Raw genomic sequence first — 20,553 nt, 5'->3', positions numbered from 1 at the left:
TGATAGTGATCATTAGTGTAGAATGATGATCTTATTGTGTCTAAGTAGGAGAAATTGTCAGGATTACTAAGAGGAATTTCATGAAAATTCAATATTTGGTTCTTATGCCTTCAAAAGAAATCATCATCATTATTATTTGGATGTGAACATTTTAATACAATCTACTGTTCTAGAGTTGTCTGGGCCAAAGAGAGCCAGGCATGAAGATCCCAGATGCCTTGGAGACAGGGAGAACTAAGGCAGATTGTGACAGGAAAAGAGGTTTTCTTCTTGCTGGCAGGTTGAGTCATTCTTGGGGTGAAATGCATAGCATGTAGGTTTTTGCTGAAAGAACAGCTGTGGAATAGAGTTCCTGATTCTGTTGGCTCAATGATGATCCCGTGTTGGTCAGGTCAAGAACAGGAATGAGGAGAAGGGGCTCCCATTTAAGAACTCTGGAATAAACATTTGCTTCTCTCTTCATAGACCACTCCTACCCTGGGAAGAGAGTGAATTTTAACTTCAAGGATGATAGTGATGAGGCATTGACTTTGTTGTCAGTATTGGGAAATGAGACTTGACCTAGAAAGAGGTGTATCCTGGAGAGTACTTTGCGTGTGTATGTGTGTTGCCTTTCTCCAAAGCCAGCAATGGAGAACATGGATGTCTTCTATTCCAAGAAGAAAATGGTGAAGGAGACAGTGTCGGCAGCCTTGTCGGCAAAGGCAGTGGTATTGGCATTGTTTATTTCTCTGGTGGGAGTGGCCTTCCTTCTTATATTTGCACGGCAAATTTTGACTCATTCTTCATTACAAAACTAATGTTAAAGTGCTTCGTTGACTGGTCCTCTCCCACTACACTCTGTCCTACACCCTGGGCTGGTCAACAGGTTGCTTCATCTATTTTCCAGTGGCACTTCATACTCCTAATTTAGCATATCTCACACTATATTATAACTCTTTTTTTTTGTTGTTGATATTGTAACTGCATGATATATTAATTCATGTGATTTTTTTCCTTTTCTCCTCCTTTATGGATCAGAAAGCAGTTAGGGCAAAGAAAACGAGAAAAGCTGCCTTTGAGGATGGGGAGAGGTAGAAGGTTTTACACCTCTTAGAGTGTTGTTCAGGAGGGGCTTCCATGTTGAAAATACAGTATGACCCAGCTTTGCATTTGCTTGGTTAGGCCAGACACCAGAAATAATACCCCATTAATCCATTTGTGTAAAATCCTTGGTATCTATGTATTTATAAAGTTTTTAAAATGCACAAGCAAGTCTGGAAATTGGGCTGTATCCTCTGTAGACTTCTCAAAGGCATAGCAAGCATTGGAGATGTGCTGTCAAGAGAGAGCCTTCATATGCAACCAGTTTTATGGGTCTCATGACCTTTGATCCATGCCTTTCCCATTTCTTAGGAAACACATGGGATTAGCAAAGGGTGCCAGTGTTGATTATTCTTAAGGAAGTCACACTGAGATGAGTATCAACTCCCCAAAGGATATATTATATGTACTACCCAAAGGGAGAACCATGCAGTGTGTGCAAAATTCTTCGGACAATTTTTTTTTTTTTGTCCTTATAGATTATGTGCTTGCTAGCTGTTTTCTATCAGATGCTCACAAGGTATCCACTGCTTAGTACTGAGGAGGCAAAAATGTAGGGAAATGGATGTGTCCATTAGTCTATCACAAATGAGGTAGAGTGTGTGACCGGAAGATATCAATAAACCAGTCTCATGGGCATGGGGAAGGAGGGTTGTGCTTGGATGTCACCCAGGACTCACAGTACACCTGTCTTTTTGATGCATTTGCTGATCATGCCCATGGCCCCTGGCTATAGGGTGAGAAGAAACTCTCTTATCACTCTAAGACTAAGTGAGCCATGCCTTCCGGCGGTCCTATACTGCTCATGCAGGTAAAATTCCATTGGCCTGTGTTTGTTTCTTGGGCTTCTGAAATTACTTCCTCTTTGTAATGAAAAGAAATGAAATGAAACCTTACCTAGAAAGGATCCTTAATTTTAGCAATATTCTAAAATTTGTAGCAAAGGTTTGGCTTTTGAATGACAGCATAATCCTTCTGAAAAGGTGCTTGCTGCATTCTTTCATGATTATATGATTCAAGTCTCTTGGGACTTATCTGTAACTTGGTCACTGGGCTGATGTAACTTCAAAAGAAGTCCATTCAAAAGGGATCACATGTAGCATAAGGTCCTGCAGGTTAGGTCGAATTAAAGATTTACTTATTTTATCTGTGATGGCTATGGTAATGTAGCCAGAGTGTCTGAATTAAGGTTGAAAAATGAATGACAAAGGTAAAAATTAAGAAGTGGTACTTTGTGTCAGGACTAAGGGATGAAGCAATGCTTCATCCTAGGCATGAGCCAGGAGGGCAGAAGTAGGATGATTGACACTTCTGTTAACTCTCACCTCTGTACCTCTGTTACCTCTTACCTTTCCCAGGTCCTCTGTTTTCCTCTTTCTTGGTTTACTCTTTCATTTTTTGGTGGAACACTGCCTCCTGTAGCCTCCTGAAAAAGGGTGCACGTGATTGGTGCATTCTGTATGGTGGTATGGTAACCCCAGATTGGTGGTTACTGGAGGGACAGGGAGTTGAGAAGTGGGTGAAATGGGTGAAAGAAGTCAATTATATGGTGATGGGTGGTAACTAAACCTTTGGTGATGATCACTTTGTAATGTATGCAGGTGTTGAGTTATAATGTTGTCCTCTTGAAACTTATATCATGTTAATACCCGTTTTACCTCAATTAAAAATTAAAGAAGAAGAAAGGATGCATGTGACAGGAATCTTTTAAGACCTTGTAAGTCTGGATGTGTTTTTATTTTACCCTGTTGCTTGATTGATAGATTGTGTGGATGTAGAAGTCTAGATTGAAAGATAAGTATCTATTATCTTCTAGCTTCATTCTTGTTATTGAAAAATTTGATAATATTCTACATGACTTTTTCTCCTCCTTTTCATCTCCTCTGCTGTCTCTTCTGGGCCTCCAGAATTGAGATCTTAAACCTGTGGGATTTATCATAAAATTTTTTCATATGTATACAAAATATATATGTATATATGAAATAGATACCATGCCAGGCATCGTAGCATCTTTGAGGATTAGCAAAGAAACAAACATGGACAAAGAAACGTAAGGGATGAAAACAGTCTCAAACATGCTTGTCTTAATTATTTAAAATAAATTGAGGTCTTAATTTAGTAGGTGATCTTTGACAACATAAGTAGAAAAAAAATACTTTTTTGGCAAATTCAGTAAGTTTTCTCTCTTGTTCTGAATATTATCTGTCGTCTTTAGCTCTGAAAATTTGCTAGGGTAACTCACTAGATAACTTTAGATGAGTCACAGTCTATGGGTTTTAATTTCCTGGATGTTAAACAAGCAATTGGTTATGTGTAATCTTTCATATTAGGCTTCCCAGGTGGCACTTGTGGTAAAGAACCCGCCTGATACAGTAATGTTGCAGGATATAAAATTAACACACAGAAATCCCTTGCATTCCTGTACACTAACAATGAGAAAACAGAAAGAGAAATTAAGGAAACAATACCATTCACTATTGCAACAAAAAGAATAAAATACTTAGGAGTATATCTACCTAAAGAAATGAAAGACCTATATGTAGAAAACTATAAAACACTGATGAAAGAAATCAAAGAGGACCCAAATAGTTGGGGAAATGTACCATGTTCATGGATTGGAAGAATCAATATTGTGAAAATGACTATACTACCCAAAGCAATCTATAGATTCAGTGCAATCCCTATCAAGCTACCAACGGTATTTTTCACAGAACTAGAACAAATAATTTCACAATTTGTATGGAAATACAAAAAACCTCAAATAGTCAAAGCAATCTTGAGAAAGAAGTATGGAACTGGAGGAATCAACCTGCCTGACTTCAGGCTCTACTACAAAGCCACAGTCATTAAGACAGTATGGTACTGGCACAAAGACAGAAATATAGATCAATGGAACAGAATAGAAAGCCCAGAGATAAATCCACGTACCTATGGACACCTTATCTTCAACAAAGGAGGCAAGGATATACAATGGAAAAAAGACAACCTCTTTAACAAGTGATGCTGGGAAAACTGGCCAACCACTTGTAAAAGAATGGAACTAGAACACTTTCTAACACCATACACAAAAATAAACTCAAAATGGATTAAAGATCTAAATGTAAGACCAGAAACTATAAAACTCCTAGAGGAGAACATAGGCAAAACACTCTCTGACATAAATCACAGCAGGATCCTCTATGACCCACCTCCCAGAATATTGGAAATAAAAGCAAAAATAAACAAATGGGACCTAATTAAACTTAAAAGGTTTTGCACAACAAAGGAAACTATAAGCAAGGTGAAAAGAGAGCCCTCAGAATGGGAGAAAGTAATAGCAAACGAAGCAACAGACAAAGGATTAATCTCAAAAATATATAAGCAACTCCTGAAGCTCAATTCCTGAAAAATAAATGACCCAATCAAAAAATGGGCCAAAGAACTAAACAGACATTTCTCCAAAGAAGACATAGAGATGGCTAACAAACACATGAAAAGATGCTCAACATCACTCATTATCAGAGAAATGCAAATCAAAACCACAGTGAGGTACCATTACACACCAGTCAGGATGGCTGCTATCCAAAAGTCTACAAGCAATAAATGCTGGAGAGGGTGTGGAGAAAAGGGAACCCTCTTACATTGTTGGTGGGAATGCAAACTAGCACAGCCGCTATGGAGAACAGTGTGGAGATTCCTTAAAACACTGGAAATAGAACTGCCATATGACCCAGCAATCCCACTCCTGGGCATACACACCGAGGAAACCAGATCTGAAAGAGACACGTGCACCCCAATGTTCATCGCAGCATTGTTTATGATAGCCAGGACATGGAAGCAACCTAGATGTCCATCAGCAGACGAATGGATAAGGAAGCTATGGTACACATACACCATGGAATATTACTCAGCCATTAAAAAGAATTCATTTGAATCAGTTCTAATGAGGTGGATGAAACTGGAGCCTGTTATACAGAGTGAAGTAAGCCAGAAAGATAAAGACCAATACAATATACTAACGCATATATCTAGAATTTAGAAAGATGGTAACGATAACCCAATATACAAAACAGAAAAAGAGACACAGATGTACAGAACAGACTTTTGGACACTGTGGGAGAAGGCGAGGGTAGGATGTTCTGAGAGAACAGCATTGAAACAAGTATACTATCAAGGGTGAAACAGATCACCAGCCCAGGTTTGATGCATGAGACAAATGCTCAGGGCTGGTGCACTGGGAAGACCTAGAGGGGTGGGATGGAGAGGGAGGCGGGAGGGAGGATCGGGATGGGGAACACATGTAAACCCATGGCTGATTCATGTCAATGTATGGCAAAAACCACTACAATATTGTAAAGTAATTAGCCTCCAACTAATAATGAATGAAAAAAAATTTTAAAAAAAGAACCCACCTGTCAATGCAGCAGATGTAAGAGATGGGGGTTTGATCCCTGGGTAAGAAAGATCCCTGGAGGTGGCTATGGCAACCCACCCCAGTATTCTTACCTGAAGAACCCATGGACAGAAGAGCCTGGTGGGCCCCAGACCATAGGGTCTCAGTGAGTCAGACCTGGATGAAGAGATGTAGCACACAATCTTTTATATCACATTTGGCTCTCAAAGCTGAGCTTACATTGGGTTATCTCAATACTAAGTAATAATTCTATTAAAAGAAAGGGCACAGAGAGGAAGTCAGACAAGTCATTTAATACTGGTTCTCCTTCAACATTTCAGGAGAAGGGTTGATTAAGAGAGATCTGCACCTCTAAGGTTCATTTTTAGATTCTAAATCTCTTCTACAATATATTTATGTATTCAAAGAGAAAAAGATCACAGATGCTACTCAGCCAATGTAGTTCTCATTTGAAGAATATAAATGAAGTTTTAATTTAGCTATGATCATTTTAAGTGCATAATTAATAAAACATTCAGAGCATTTAATGTACAATTATTTGGCACTGCTCACTGTCACAAGCATTGAATGAGTACTCTTAGTAATAAAGAGTGTATGGAACAAGTTCTTAAAATCAAATCCAGTCTCACGAGTTTGTAGCCACACTTTTTTTATGACTGTGCCACATAACATGTAGGATCTTAGTTCTCTGACCGGGGATCAAACCCGTATCCTCTGCAGTGGAAGCACAGGGTCTTAACCACTGGACCACCAGGGAGGTACCTGTACCCAGTACTTTTGATGCACATATTGCAAGTCAAAAAGAACAGTATTTACCCTGACCTGTTTTTCCAAATTTATATTCTATTACGTGGCTCTCCACATTCTACGCTATACCACTCAGTATGTTTTAGACTTTCATTTGTCCTATTTTGTTCTTGTTACTTGGAATCCTTCCATCACTATTGTGCACCCTTAGATTCCAAACACCAAAATCTTACCTATCCATCAAGGTCCATATAAAATATTTCCTTGCTTAATCAACCTTTCCTGAATCTTCCAAGAAACTCTTTTTTTTTCTCCTTTAAAGTTCTCTTTTTCTAGCAATACTTATTTTATTCTCCCTGGAAATATACCTCCTCATCTTCCTTTTCATTGTATGCTTCTTGAGGGCAGAACTTGTCTTGCTCATTTCCATATCTTTTACTATACACAGTAGAAGACTCCCAATAACTGTTGTTAAAATGGATTTCATATCACATATGTAGACAGAATTTTTTAGTTTTATTTAAAAAGAAAGCAATAAAACTTTTTAATATGTATTGGAAAACATATATATGTATCTTTCTTAAGAAGAGTTATTATATCCCTAGATAAAGCTATTTCCCATTCTGTCATAAATTATTATCATCTTTCTATTCCACCACTACTATTGGCAGAGACTTTGCATGTTTATTAGGTTTTGATGCCGAGAATTGTTTTCCTTGGGTAAGTTACTAAAGTTGAATTTGATATTCCTTTGGAAAAGTACTCCCCACACCCCTTCAACCAAACAAAATAACCCATAAGTTTAAACTATTAGCTCTGAAATGGATTTCATTAGTTAGCTGGCTTTAAACTCTAATGTTTTGGGTGTGTCAGTCCATAGGAAAGGGTGAGCCCGGTGGAATGGAATCCCAGTTCCCTCTCTTTATTAACCTCGGCAGGATAAATGTCCTAGGAGAAATTTCCCAAAAATTTGTTTTAAGTTTCTTGTGATTTGGAAAATGCGCAGCTTCAAAAGATCTTTCAGGATATTCTCTTATATCTAAACTTTGGATTGCTTTTATTTGAAGGGTTTGAAAAAAATCTATTCAAGGAGCATTTTGGAAAGATCACTGATGAAAGTCTGAGCTAAAAGCTATTGGTTCATATTTCATTAGTCTTCATGCTGTTTGTCATCAGTAAATTTTGCATTGGACACTTGTCTGGTCCTATAAAAAATAAATAATGCTCTTGCCTTTATTTCTGTATTTTAGCTTCCATTAAAGTGAGGGTTAGACCTCACTTTTTTCAGACTTAGATTAGATTGCAAGAAATAAGTGTAATGTTAAAGCTTTTATTTAGTGAATAAACTAATCTTATCTGCCTCATTAAGGGACCACGGTTATATCTCTTTGTGTATTTGGAAAATTCCCTACAACAAATAAAATCATATAATTAATTTTTTCCAATGAATAACAATTTTGGGATTTTAAGCATTATCAATATGTTTCATGTCATACTGAGAAGTTAGCTCTTTGGGTAGTGTATTCACAGTAATATATTTTACCATTTTTTATTATTTATTCTTCATAATAACTCTAAGATAGGTTGAGAAAGTACACATAACATGTGTTCATATATAGTTTGGTTATTTTATTCAGATAAATCTGATATGTGCTATCTTTTCCTTACACATGAATTGAATAACATTTGTTAAAACAAATCTGGAAACAAATTGCATCAAGCTTCATGCTAAAAGTCTATATGGTGAGACTCGTTTCAATTTTATTTTTATATTTAGATTTATATGTAGAAGATTAGGTATCAATTGCATTTAAATTGAAGTATCACTTTGAAATAAAGTTTTTCTTTTTGTGTTTTAGTAATGTGATTTTGCTTGAACTGAATATAGGGTAATAATCATTTGCCAGCCTAGAAATAGCTAAATACCCAATTTTCAGATTAACATTGAGTTTCTAGTACTGCCTATTTGATGTTGTTACATGGCTGAAACTAAATAAGCTCCATATTGCTTGATTGTAATGTTCATCTGGCTTCCTGCCATGTAAATGGATGTATTAATTCTCAGTTCTCAAGAGTGGTGTGAAGTACAGTTAATTAATGTTTATAAAAGCTTCTTGAGATTGTCTGCTGAAAGATATTATGTGCGTTAAAATTATATAAAAAGCAAACATGTAGAGCACTCTAGAAATTGTTGCTTAGCACAGATAAAAGTGCCATGAATATCTATTAGCCATGTCTGAATCAATGACTTCTGGTTTCTTTATTATAGTATTTTGTGACTAGTACATAAAGATGACTTAAAAATGCATCATCTCATTTGATAGTTAAGAATTCTTTATGAAATTTTGGTCAGAGTGGTTTAGGTAAAGCATTTGTCTAGTGTTCATTCAGGCAGAAAATTCAAGTCACTGATTTTGTATAATGTAAAATATTAGCCAGAAGATTCATCCTTCCTTCAAAGAAAGTGCACCTGTGGAAGGCATTCTAGTTGTTGCTCAACATCTAATCTCCATTTCTTTCTCATAGCAGTAGAATACTGAATTGTTTTTGCTGGGTGCATGGCCATACTGAATAAAGTCTGCACATTGTCCACCTTTCTTTCAGTTGGATGTGGCCTGTGTTAACTAATTCCAGTCAATGTAATGTGAGCAGAATTGATCTGTGAAACTTTAGGTTGCATCCTGAAAGGGAAGGCATGCCCCTTTTTTCATCCTATTGCTTGGAATGTGGATGTGGTGACAAGCCATCTTGGGTGAAGAAAATAGCCTAAAGATAGAGGAAGAACAAGACAAAAGGAGTCTGGATCCCTGAACAACTTGCAGAACAGAGCTGCCATAGTAACATTATACTGTCTATTTTGAACATGTTTATGACATTATTAGTTTGAGTTTTGATTATTAACCACCTATTATATCCTAACTTATGCCTATTTTTACAGAAAGTGAGAGGGCAAAATGTGACTCAACTTTCAGATCTCATACCAAATTGCACACTCATGGACCAGGTCTCATTGAAAAGTCAACTGTAAATTTTATTTATGTGTTGGGTACATTAAAAAGTTTTAATTTAGGGGTGAGACTCATCCTGAGATGGATAAATAAAAGTATCTCTAGTTGTACCTCTAAACAGACTAGGGAGCTCTACTTTGAAATGACTTCATCTGCTGAAAACGCTGAACATTATACACGTAGTAGACTAAAAAGAAAATATGTAAGCTGAAATTATACTATTCTGAAACATTAGATAAACCATCCTGACTGACCATTGCACTCTATTTTGCTCTGTTTCATTCTTTTGTTTATCAGCTGAGTGGCTTAGTCTCAGTAACCAATCCTCTAAATAGTGAAATACAATGGAGCTAGCTGTACATTGTTAAAAAAAAAAAAAATAGGCGATCTTTATTCTAAATTCTTCAGAATTCAGGAAGGTGATAGTGTTACATCACATACTTTTCAGGTATAGTTTTCATTTGATTCCTAAATACTTTTTGCTTTCATGTGAATGAGAAAAATATCTACCCCTCTCAATATTTTTACCAAATATTTGTGTCAATGGCTCTGGGCATGTAGCAAGATAAACTCAAAGTCAAATACTAGTAGTAAATACAGTTTGGCTTATTGTACTCAATAAAGATAAGTGGCATGTTCATGACAATATTTATGTTCTTCACAATATTTGACTACTAGAAATTCGTTTTATGTTTACATTTCATTAAGCATCGTTAAGGAGCTTCCCTGGTGGCTCAGACAATAAAGAATCCACCTGCAGTGCAGGAGACCCGGTTTCAATCCCTGGGTGAGGAAGATGCCCCGAGGAAGGGATTGGCTACCCACTCCAGTATTCCTGCCTGGAGAGTCCCATGGAGAGAGGAGCCTGGTGGGCTATAGTCTATGGGGTTACAAAGAGTCAGACACGACTGAGCGACTAAGCAGGAGCATGAGGCATCATTCATTTCTTTCACTGAACGTAATTTATTGCTGTGTAACAAACACCCAGAACTTAACAGCTTAAAAACATAGCAGTTATGTTACTCACAAATCTGAAATTTGGACAGTGTTCAGAAGGAGCAGCTCATTTCTGCTCTATGAAGCATCAGTTAGGACAGCTCAACTGAAGGTAAAGGATCTATTTATAAAATGACTCACTGAAAAAACTGACAAGTTGGTGCCAGTTCTGAGCTGGGAGATTAGCAGGGCTATGCACTAGTGCACTTGATTTATTTCCCTGTTGGCCTTTCCACAGTGTTGTTTGAACTTCCTCCCAACATGGTAACAAATTTCCAAGAGTATGTGTTTAAAAAGACAGGAAGAGGAAGATACCAGCCTATTAAGGCTATGACCTGAAACCTGGTCCAGTGCTGTTTCTGTCATGTTCTGTTTGACAAGCAGTCACAGTGCTCACTCAGATTCAAGAAAAAGGGTATACCTCGTGAATTTTATGAATGTCAAAAAAATGGTGAATATCTTTAATTTAGTATTTAACATTTTTAAATGAATAATGAAGACATAACAGAAAGAAAAATAAGATAATGAGCAGTTGTTCATTCTTCCTATGAAGAAATGACAAAATATTGTGAAAAGAAGTAATAGAATGGTTTGGTGAGTGTTCAGAAATGTTTGGAATCATGTATCCCAGTGGTTCTAGTCTTTCTGAGCACATGATATCTAGAGTAGCAGAAATTTTAGACAATACATGGTAGAAAAGGTTAGTTTTCATTCCAATCCCAAAGAAAGACAGAGCCAAAGAATGTTTGAACTACTGTACAATCGCATTCATCTCACAGGCTAGCAAAGTAATGCTCAAAATTCTCCAAGCCAGGCTTCAACAGTACATGAACTGTGAACTTCCATATTATTAAGCTGGATTTATAAAAGGCAGAGGAACCAAAGATCAAATTGCCAACATTGCTGGAACATAGAAAAAGCAAGAGAGTTCGAGAAAAACATCTGCTTTATTGGCTACGGCAAAGCCTTTGATTGTGTGGATCAAAAATTGTGGAAGATTCTTCAAGAGATGGGAATACCAGACCACCTGACCTGCCTCCTGAGAAATCTGTATGCAGGTCAAGAAGCAACAGTTAGAACTGGACATGGAACAACAGACTGATTCCAAATCAGGAAAGGAGTACGTCAAGGCTGTATATTACCACTCTGCTTATTTAACATATATGCAGAGTACATCATGAGAAATACTGGGCTGGATGAAGCACAAGCTGGGATCAAAATTTCTGGGAGCAATATCAGTAATCTCAGATATGCAGATGACACCACCCTTATGGCAGAAAGTGAAAAAGAACTAAAGAGACTCTTGATGAAGCTGAAAGAGGAGAGTGAAAAAGTTGGCTTAAACTCAACATTCAGAAAACTAAGATCATGGCACCCAGTCCCATCACTTCGTGGCAGATAGATGGGGGAAACAGTGGAAACAGTGAGAGAATTTATTTTCTTGGGCTCCAAAATCACTGCAGATGGTGACTGCAGCCATGAAATTAAAAGATGCTTGCTCCTTGGAAGAAGAGCTATTACCAATCTAAACAGCATATTAAAAAGCAGAGTTATTACTTTGCCAACAGAGGTCTGTCTAGTCAAAGCTATGGTTTTTCCAGTAGTCATGTATGGATGTGAGAATTGGACTTATAAAAATGCTGAGTGCCAAAGAATTGATACTTTTGAACTGTGGTGTTGGAGAAGACTCTTGAGAGTCCCTTGGACTGCAAGGAGATCCAACCAGTCCATCCTAAAAGAAATCAGCCCTGAGTATTTGTTGGAAGGACTGATGCTAAAGCTGAAACTCCAATACTTTGGTCACCTGATATGAAAAACTGACTCATTCGAAAAGACCCTCATGCTGGGAAAGATTGAAGGCAGGAGGAGAAGGGGACAACAAAGGATGAGATGGTTGGATGGCATCACCAACTCTATGGACTTCAGTTTGAGTAAGCTCTGGGAGTTGGTGATGGATAGGGATGCCTGGCGTCTTGCAGTCCATCAGGTCGCAAAGATTTGGGCACGCTTCCTTCCAAGGATGCTTACTCCTTGGAAGGAAAGTTATGACCAACCTAGACAGCATATTAAAAAGCAGAGACATTACTTTGCCAACAAAGGTCCATCTGGTCAAGGCTATGGTTTTTCCAGTGGTCATGTATGGATGTGAGAGTTGCACTATAAAGAAAGCTGAGTGCAGAGGAATTGATGCTTTTGAACTGTGGTGTTGGAGAAGACTCTAGAGAGTCCCTTGGACTGCAGGGAGATCCAACCAGTCCATCCTAAAGCAGATCAGTCCTGGGTATTCATTGGAAGGACTGATGATGAAACTGAAACTCCAAATTTTGGCCACCTGATGCAAAGAGTTGACTCATTTGAAAAGACCCTGATGTTGGGAAAGATTGAGGGCAGGAGGAGAAGGGGATGACAGAGGATGAGATGGTTGGATGGCATCACTGACTCAGTGGACATAGGTTTGGGTAGACTCCAGGAGTTGGTGATGGACAGGGAGGCCTGGCATGCTGCGGTTCATGGGGTCGCAAAGAGTCAGACACGACTCAGCAACTGAACTGAACTGAACCACATTTAAGAACAGTTACATCACATTTAAAGAAATCTAGAGTAGACTGTCACCCCACTCCAGTACTCTTGCCTAGAAAATCTCATGGACAGAGGAGCCTTGTAGGCTGCAGTCTATGGGGTCGCTCAGAGTCAGACATGACTGAGTGACTTCACTTTCACGTTTCACTTTCATGTGCTGGAGAAGGAAATGGCAACCCACCCCAGTGTTCTTGCCTGGAGAATCCCAGGGATGGGGGAGCCTGGTGGGCTGCCGTCTATAGGGTGGCACAGTCGGACACGACTGAAGTGACTCAGCAGCAGCAGCAGCAGAGTAGACTGTAAGGTCTACTTTCTGTTAGTAGGGAAGGAGAGTAGATAAGAGTAGGGAACCATCTGTTTCTACCATCGGTTCAGATCAGCAGATCAGCCCTGAATATTCATTGGAAGGACTGATGCTGAAGCTGCAACTCCAATACTTTGGCCACCTGATGTGAAGAGCTGACTCATTTGAAAAGACCCTGATGTTGGGAAAGATTGAGGGCAGGAGGAGAAGGGGACGACAGAGGATGAAATGGTTGGATGGCATCACTGACTCAGTGGACATGGGTTTAGGTGGACTCTGGGAGTTGGTGATGGACAGAGAGGCCTGGCGTGCTGCCGTTCATGGGGTTGCAAAGAGTCAGATATGACTGAGTGGCTGAAGTGAATTGATTGAATGTCTCTGCTTTTTAATATGCTGTCTAGGTTGGTCATAGCTTTTCTTCCAAGGAGTAAACGTCTTTTAATTTCATGGCTGCAGTCACCATTTGCAGTGATTTCGGAGCTCCCAAAAATAGTCTCTCAGTATTTCCGTTGTTTCCCCATCTATTTGCCATGAAGTGATGGGACTGGATGCCATGATCTTAGTGTTCTGAATGTTGATCTTTAAGCCTACTTTCATTTTCATCAAGAATTTTTGGTTCTTCTTTGCTTTCTGATGTAAATGTGGTCTCATCTGCATATCTGAGGTTCTTGATATTTCTCCTGGCAATCTTAATTCCAGCTCGTGCTTCTTCCAGTCCAGCATTTCTCATGATGTACTCTGCATATAAGTTAAATAAGCAGAGTGACAATATACAGCCTTGACATACTCCTTTCCTGATTTGGAACCAGTCTGTTGTTCCTTGTACTTTCGAACTGTTGCTTCTTGACCTGCATACAGATTTCTCAGGAGGCAGGTCAGGTGGTCTGGTATTCCCATCTCTTGAAGAGTTTTCCTCAGTTTGTTGTGATCCACACAGTCAAAGGCTTTGGTGTAGTCAATAAAGCAGAAGTAGATATTTTTCTGGAACTCTTTGCTTTTTTGATGATCCACCGGATGTTGTTTTAACACATGCCTGCTTTAACAGAGACCAAACAACAGGGGTTTAAAGTTGATAATTTATTTTTCTCTCATCTAAAGTGTAAGAGGTAGGTCTTCAGGGAAGGAGGATAGACAGTTCTAGTTCACCAGGAAATCCAGGTTCCTTCTGTATCATTACTAGGCCATCTATAGGTTATAAAGGTTGTCATTATCTACATGGTCAAAGCTGCCTTACCACCAGTATGTCCATATTATAGATTTCAGGAATGGGAGAAGTTAGACACAATGGCTAAGTATCCAGATAATAATCTGGTACAGAAATTGTCCCCATCTTTTCCACTTAAATCTCATTGGCCATTTTTTTTTTTTTAAAGAAGCTGCAACCTGTTGAATGGTTTGTTAAGAAATGGCTCCAGGTGGAACCCCATGTGTCCAGCTAAAAAGAGTAAGTTCTATATCTTAAAAGAAGGGGGAAAATGCATGCTGGGTGACAATTATCTGCCACTTTTATAATGAATATGTTATTTGCCTTCAGGGGAAGTGTGGTCTATCATTCTGGAAATGTTAGACTTTAGGCTTTTATCAGGAGATGTTAAAGTGAACACACTGGTATTCTTTTAAAAATATTTATTTATTTATTTGGCTATGCTGGGTCTTAGTTGAGGCACATGGTATCCTCAGTCTTCATTGTGACATACGGAATCTTTAGTTTCAGCATATGGGATCTTTAGTTGTGGCATGCAGACTCTTAGCTGCAGCATGTGGGATCTAGTTCCCTGACCAGGGATCAAACCTGGGCCCCCTGCATTAGGAGCACAGAGTCTTAGCCACTGGACCACCAAGTCCCATACATCTGGCACTGATACCCAGTCGACCTGCCCTCAATCAGCATTGTTTTTGCTCTCCAGTTCTCATTTATACCAGTTGGTTTACAATTGCTTGATTTTCTTTTTTTCTTGGCTTCTGGATTCCTTGCCTTTGTCACTGACTTGCCCCACTGCCATTTTGACTGAAACTTAACACTCTTTGCTTTCAATATATGTATTGAAATTATGAGGTTTGCAAACTGTACTGAGGACTGGGGGTGGTGGTAAGTGACAGGAGATCACTTGTTCACAGAACATTGCACCTGTTCTGTAGTTTTTGCTCTTCCTCATTTCCCTTCTCACCTCAGCTCTGAGGTGAGTTCATCTACTCATTTCCAAGTTGTCTTAAATACCTCCAAATTCCTTTTCCTCTATTAAACAGAACTATTTTTCTATTCCTCTGAGGCCTTCACAGCCCACACTGGATTCTTCTCCCTCAACTGTTATCCCAGCAAAAGTTGTTTTCTCCCTTAAAGGAATTATAGTGCCATTTTTTGGAAATAATAAATTTCCATACCTTATTATAAAACAAAGTTAACTTCTGTATTTCCTGTAAAAATGTTGTTGAGGACATTGTCCATTTCATTACACAATTTCCCTTTATAAAGCTCTACATCAGAAAGTTCTTTTAGATTTCAGAAAAATTTTGCTTCTCCTAAAGCATGCTTCCTCCTTTCTGATAACAAAAGCTATATAACTTATCATGTTTGCTTAACCGTAAAATTCCAAGCCAAATTTGCAGCTCTATCATTGCAATTATGTTAAGCATACTTTAAGCACATTTATGTTTCTGTCATTGCATGGGCCATTTAATATATTTATCATATCTACCAACTTTTCTTATAAGACATTTCAAATTCTTTTTAAAAAGAGTCAAGATAAAAAATAATTGTTAATAACTAAACAAGTGACTTAAAGGTCATCTAAGGCAATAGTGTGCAGTGTATTTGACACTCCCCTACCCAACTAGTTAGATAAGGGAATAGGCCCTATGGACCACTTACCTTACTCATTTCTACTTTCCAAGGGAAAAATAACCCAGTATACATGTTCTCTTTAGTTTAAGAATGAAAAATTTAAAAATTTAACCTTTGCTAACTCATGTGGTTGTCTGTACCAGACACTTCTGTATCATTTTAGATTCCTTTGCCATCAGTTGTCCCCAAGTCCTTGGTCTCTCAAGTCACTCACTCAATCTTAGTAAGAGTTTCAACCATTTTCAAGAGAGTACAGCTCTCCTTACAGTACCTCTCCTTAAGCCTTCCCGTGCACTATTTATCTTCTGCTCTGGGGCTTCCTTGCTCATGGTGAGGAAGAAGACACCATGGGGTCTGCAAGCTGTCCATGCATTTGTGACCTAGAAATGAGAAGGACCTTATACCATGTAGTTAGTTGTGGGTCATGCACTAGGCAAGAATACCAGGCCATTCAAAGCTGGCCAAGAATGAGTGAATCTAGAATGGATGGTGGAAAGGGGAGGATGAGCTGATGAACACCAATTATGGTCTCATGAGACTAGCAATAGTTGTAGGAACTGAAGCTGGTTTCACTAATTTTCTTGTCATAAGTCTCCTGCTTTGCTGGACTGCACTCTCTAATAAAGTAGTTGCACATATGCTTTAACTTCTATCTCTGCTTTCTGAGGAACCTGGCCAAGATAGTGGGTTTTGGAAATTGGCCCTTGGTCCTATATACAGGTGAAAATCCATAGAGGTGTGTATCATTCCCCATAAGGGACTAAGGAAAGATTTTTGTTCTTTCTTGGCTCAAGAGGAGAATCCTTGTTGCTTACTCACCAGTGGACCATATACGATTCTCTGAGAACCACTGACCCATAGGATTTTATCAAGGATTTTTGATTTCCTTGCTTGTGATGGGTCTGTTCAGATCTTCTATTTCTTTCTGGTTCAGTTTTGGAAAGTTATAGTTTTCTAGGAATTTGTCCATTTCTTCCAAGTTGTCCATTTTATTGGCAATAGAGCTGCTGGTAGTAGTCTCTTATGATCCTTTGTATTTCAGTGTTGTCTGTTGTGATTTCTCCATTTTCATTTCTAATTTTGTTAATTTGGTTCTTCTCCCTTTGTTTCTTAATGAGTCTTGCTAACGGTTTGTCAATTTTGTTTATTTTTTCAAAAAACCAGCTTTTAGCTTTGTTGATTTCTGCTATGGTCTCTTTAGTTTCTTTTGCATTTATTTCTGCCCTAATTTTTAAGATTTCTTTCCTTCTACTAACCCTGGGGTTCTTCATTTCTTCCTTCTCTAGTTGCTTTAGGTGTGGAGTTAGGTTATTTGACTTTTTTTCTTGTTTCTTGAGGTGAGCCTGTAATGCTATGAATCTTCCCCTTAGCACTGCTTTTACAGTGTCCCATCGGTTTTGGGTTGTTGTGTCTTCATTTTCATTCGTTACTATGCATACTTTGATTTCTTTTTTGATTTCTTCTATAATTTGTTGGTTATTCAGAAGCATGTTATTTAGCCTCCATATGTTTGAGTTTTTAATAATTTATTTTCCTGTAATTGAGATCTAATCTTACTGCACTGTGGTCAGAAAAGATGACTGGAATGATTTCAATTTTTTTGAATTTCCCAAGGCTAGATTTATGGCCTAGGATGAGATCTATTCTGGAGAAGGTTCCGTGTGCGCTTGAGAAAAAGGTGAAATTGATTGCTTTGGGGTGAAATGTCATATAGATATCAATTAGGCCTAGCTGGTCCATTGTGTCATTTAAAGTTTGTGTTTCCTTGTTAATTTTCTGTTTAGTTGATCTATCCATAGTTGTGAGTAGGGTATTAAAGTCTCCCACTATTATTGTGTTACTATTAATTTCCTCTTTCATACTCATTAGCGTTTGCCTTACATATTGTGGTGCTCCTATGTTGGGTGCATATATATTTATAATTGTTACATCTTCTTCTTGGATTGATCCTTTGATCATTATGTAGTGTCCTTCTTTGTCTCTTTTCACAGCCTTTATTTTAAAGTCTATTTTATCTGATATGAGTATTGCAACTCTTGCTTTCTTTTGGTCTCTGTTTGTGTGAAGTATTTTTTTCCGGCCCTTCACTTTTAGTCTGTATGTGTCCCTTGTTTTGAGGTGGGTCTCTTGTAGACAGCATATATAGGGGTCTTGTTTTTGTATCCATTCAGCCAGTCTTTGTCTTTGGTTGGGGCATTCAACCCATTTACATTTAAGGTAATTATTGATAGGTATGGTCCCGTTGCCATTTACTTTGTTGTTTTGGGTTCACGTTTATACAGCCTTTCTGTGTTTCCTGTCTAGAGAAGATCCTTTAGCATTTGTTGAAGAGCTGGTTTGGTGGTGCTGAATTCTCTCAGCTTTTGCTTGTCTGTAAAGCTTTTGAATTCTCCTTCATATCTGAATGAGATCCTTGCTGGGTACAGTAATCTACGTTGTAGGTTATTCTCTTTCATTACTTTAAGTATGTCCTGCCATTCCCTTCTGGCCTGAAGGGTTTCTATTGATAGATCAGCTGTTATCCTTATGCGCATCCCTTTGTGTGTTCTTTGTTGTTTCTCCCTTGCTGCTTTTAATATTTGTTCTTTGTGTTTGATCTTTGTTAATTTGATTAATATGTGTCATGGGGTGTTTTGCCTTGGGTTTATCCTGTTTGGGACTCTCTGGGTTTCTTGGACCTGTGTAACTATTTCCTTCCCCATTTTAGGGAAGTTTTCAGCTATTATCTCCACGAGTATTTTCTCATGGCCTTTCTTTTTGTCTTCTTCTTCTGGACTCCTATGATTCGAATGTTGGGGCGTTTCACATTGTCCCAGAGGTCCCTGAGGTTGTCCTCATTTCTTTTGATTCTTTTTTCTTTTTTTCCTCTCTGCTTCATTTATTTCCACCATTTTATCTTCTACCTCACTTATCCTATGTTCTGTCTCTGTTATTCTACTGTTGGTTCCCTCCAGAGTGTTTTTGATCTCTATTGCATTATTCATTTTTAATTGACTCTTTTTTATTTCTTCTAGGTCCTTATTAAACATTTCTTGCATCTTCTCAATCTTTGTCTCAGGCTATTTATCTGTAACTCCATTTTGTTTTTCAAGATTTTGGATCATTTTTATTATCATTATTCTAAATTCTTTTTCAGATAGATTCCCTATCTCCTCTTTTGTTTGACTTGGTGGGCTTTTTTCATGTTCCTTTACCTGTTGGGTAGCCTTTTCATCTTGTTTAGATTGCTGTGTCTGGAGTGGGCTTTCTGTATTCTGGTGGTCTGTGGTTCCTTTTTATTGTGGAGGTTTCACCCAGTGGGTGGGGTTGGACAATTGGCTTGTCAACGTTTCCTGGTTAGGGAAGCTTGCGTTGGTGTTCTGGTGCGTGGAACTGGATTTCTTCTCTCTGGAGTGCAATGGAGTGTCCAGTAGTGAGTTTTGAGATGGGTCTATGTGTTAGGTGTGACTTTGGGCAGCTTGTATGTTGATGCTCAGGGCCATGTTCTTGCGTTGCTGGAGAATTTGCATGGTATGTCTTACTCTGGAACTTATTGGCTCTTGAGTGGTGGCTGGTTTCAGTGTAGGTATGCAGGCTTTTGGATGGTCTCTTATTACTTAATGTTCCCTGTCGTCAGGAGTTTTCTGGTGTTCTCAGGTTTGGGGCTTAAGTCTCCTGCCTCTGGATTTCAGTCTTATTCTTCCAGTAGCCTCTAGGCTTCTCCAACTGTACAGCACTGATAATAAAACTTCTAGGTTAATGGTGAAAAGATTCTCCACTATGAGGGACACTCAGAGAGGTTCACAGAGTTACATGAAGAGGAGAGAGAGGAGGGAGATAGAGATGAGCAGGAGGAGAAAAAGGGGGACTCAAGAGGAGAGAGACAGATCTACCCAGTTCTCTGTTCCCAAAGTGTTCTCTGTAGCCCAGACAGTCACAGAGATTCACAAAATTGGATTAGGAAAAGAAGGGGGAGGGAGGAAATAGAGGTGTTCTGGGGGAGAAAAAGGAGAGTCAAAAGTGGGAGAGAGTAATCAACACACTCCTGAGTAAAAATGGGTACTGAATATTGGATTCTTAAATGTCCAAAATTGATATCAAATACTGAAAAACAAAGATTAAAAATCTAGAGTAGAGGTTAGACTCTTAAAATACAATATTAAAAACAAAAACACAAAAAATGTTAGAAATATATTTGAAGTTTGGTTTAAAAATAGGGCCTCTTTTTTTTTTTTGCAAGGTTATAGTGAAATGTAAATGAAAATTAAGGAGTAATAGAGGAGTATTAAAGGACTTTAAAAGAAAATCAGAGAAAAAATAAAAGAAAAAAACCTTTTTTTCTAATTAAAAAAATAGTAAAAATATATGAAAATGAAAAGGAGTAATGGAGGAGTAATAGGGAATTTTAAAAGAAAATAAAAGAGAAAAAATTAAAAAAAAATTTTTTTTAATTAAAAAAAAAGTAAAAATATGTCGGAGCTGTTGCGTTCAGTGTGGGTTTGGTTCAGTTTCAGATAGCTCCTCGTTCCAGCTGACACTTCTCGATATCTATAGGCCCCTTCTGGTGTAGTTGGTGTCACCTACAGAGATTTTAATCTGTTGCACTGGTCACTTCTGAAGC

At 38.2% G+C, this 20,553-nt stretch overlaps 1 long non-coding RNA gene across 1 annotated transcript in view; it reads left to right on the top strand.

Annotated features, from left to right (window-relative positions):
* The window catches only part of LOC139036760 (uncharacterized), a 234,377-nt gene that overhangs the window by 11,142 nt on the left and 202,682 nt on the right, over positions 1-20,553 (top strand). Inside the window, exon 2 of the long non-coding RNA XR_011489620.1 lies at positions 14,485-14,555. This is a non-coding gene — a long non-coding RNA (uncharacterized lncRNA). The remainder of the gene's footprint in view (positions 1-14,484; positions 14,556-20,553) is intronic.

Source organism: Odocoileus virginianus, chromosome 1 (genome assembly GCF_023699985.2).
Source record: "Odocoileus virginianus isolate 20LAN1187 ecotype Illinois chromosome 1, Ovbor_1.2, whole genome shotgun sequence".
Taxonomy (NCBI): Eukaryota; Metazoa; Chordata; class Mammalia; order Artiodactyla; family Cervidae; genus Odocoileus; species Odocoileus virginianus.
Note: the sequence above shows the minus strand (reverse complement) of the source record. Positions and strands in the feature narration are given on the sequence as shown.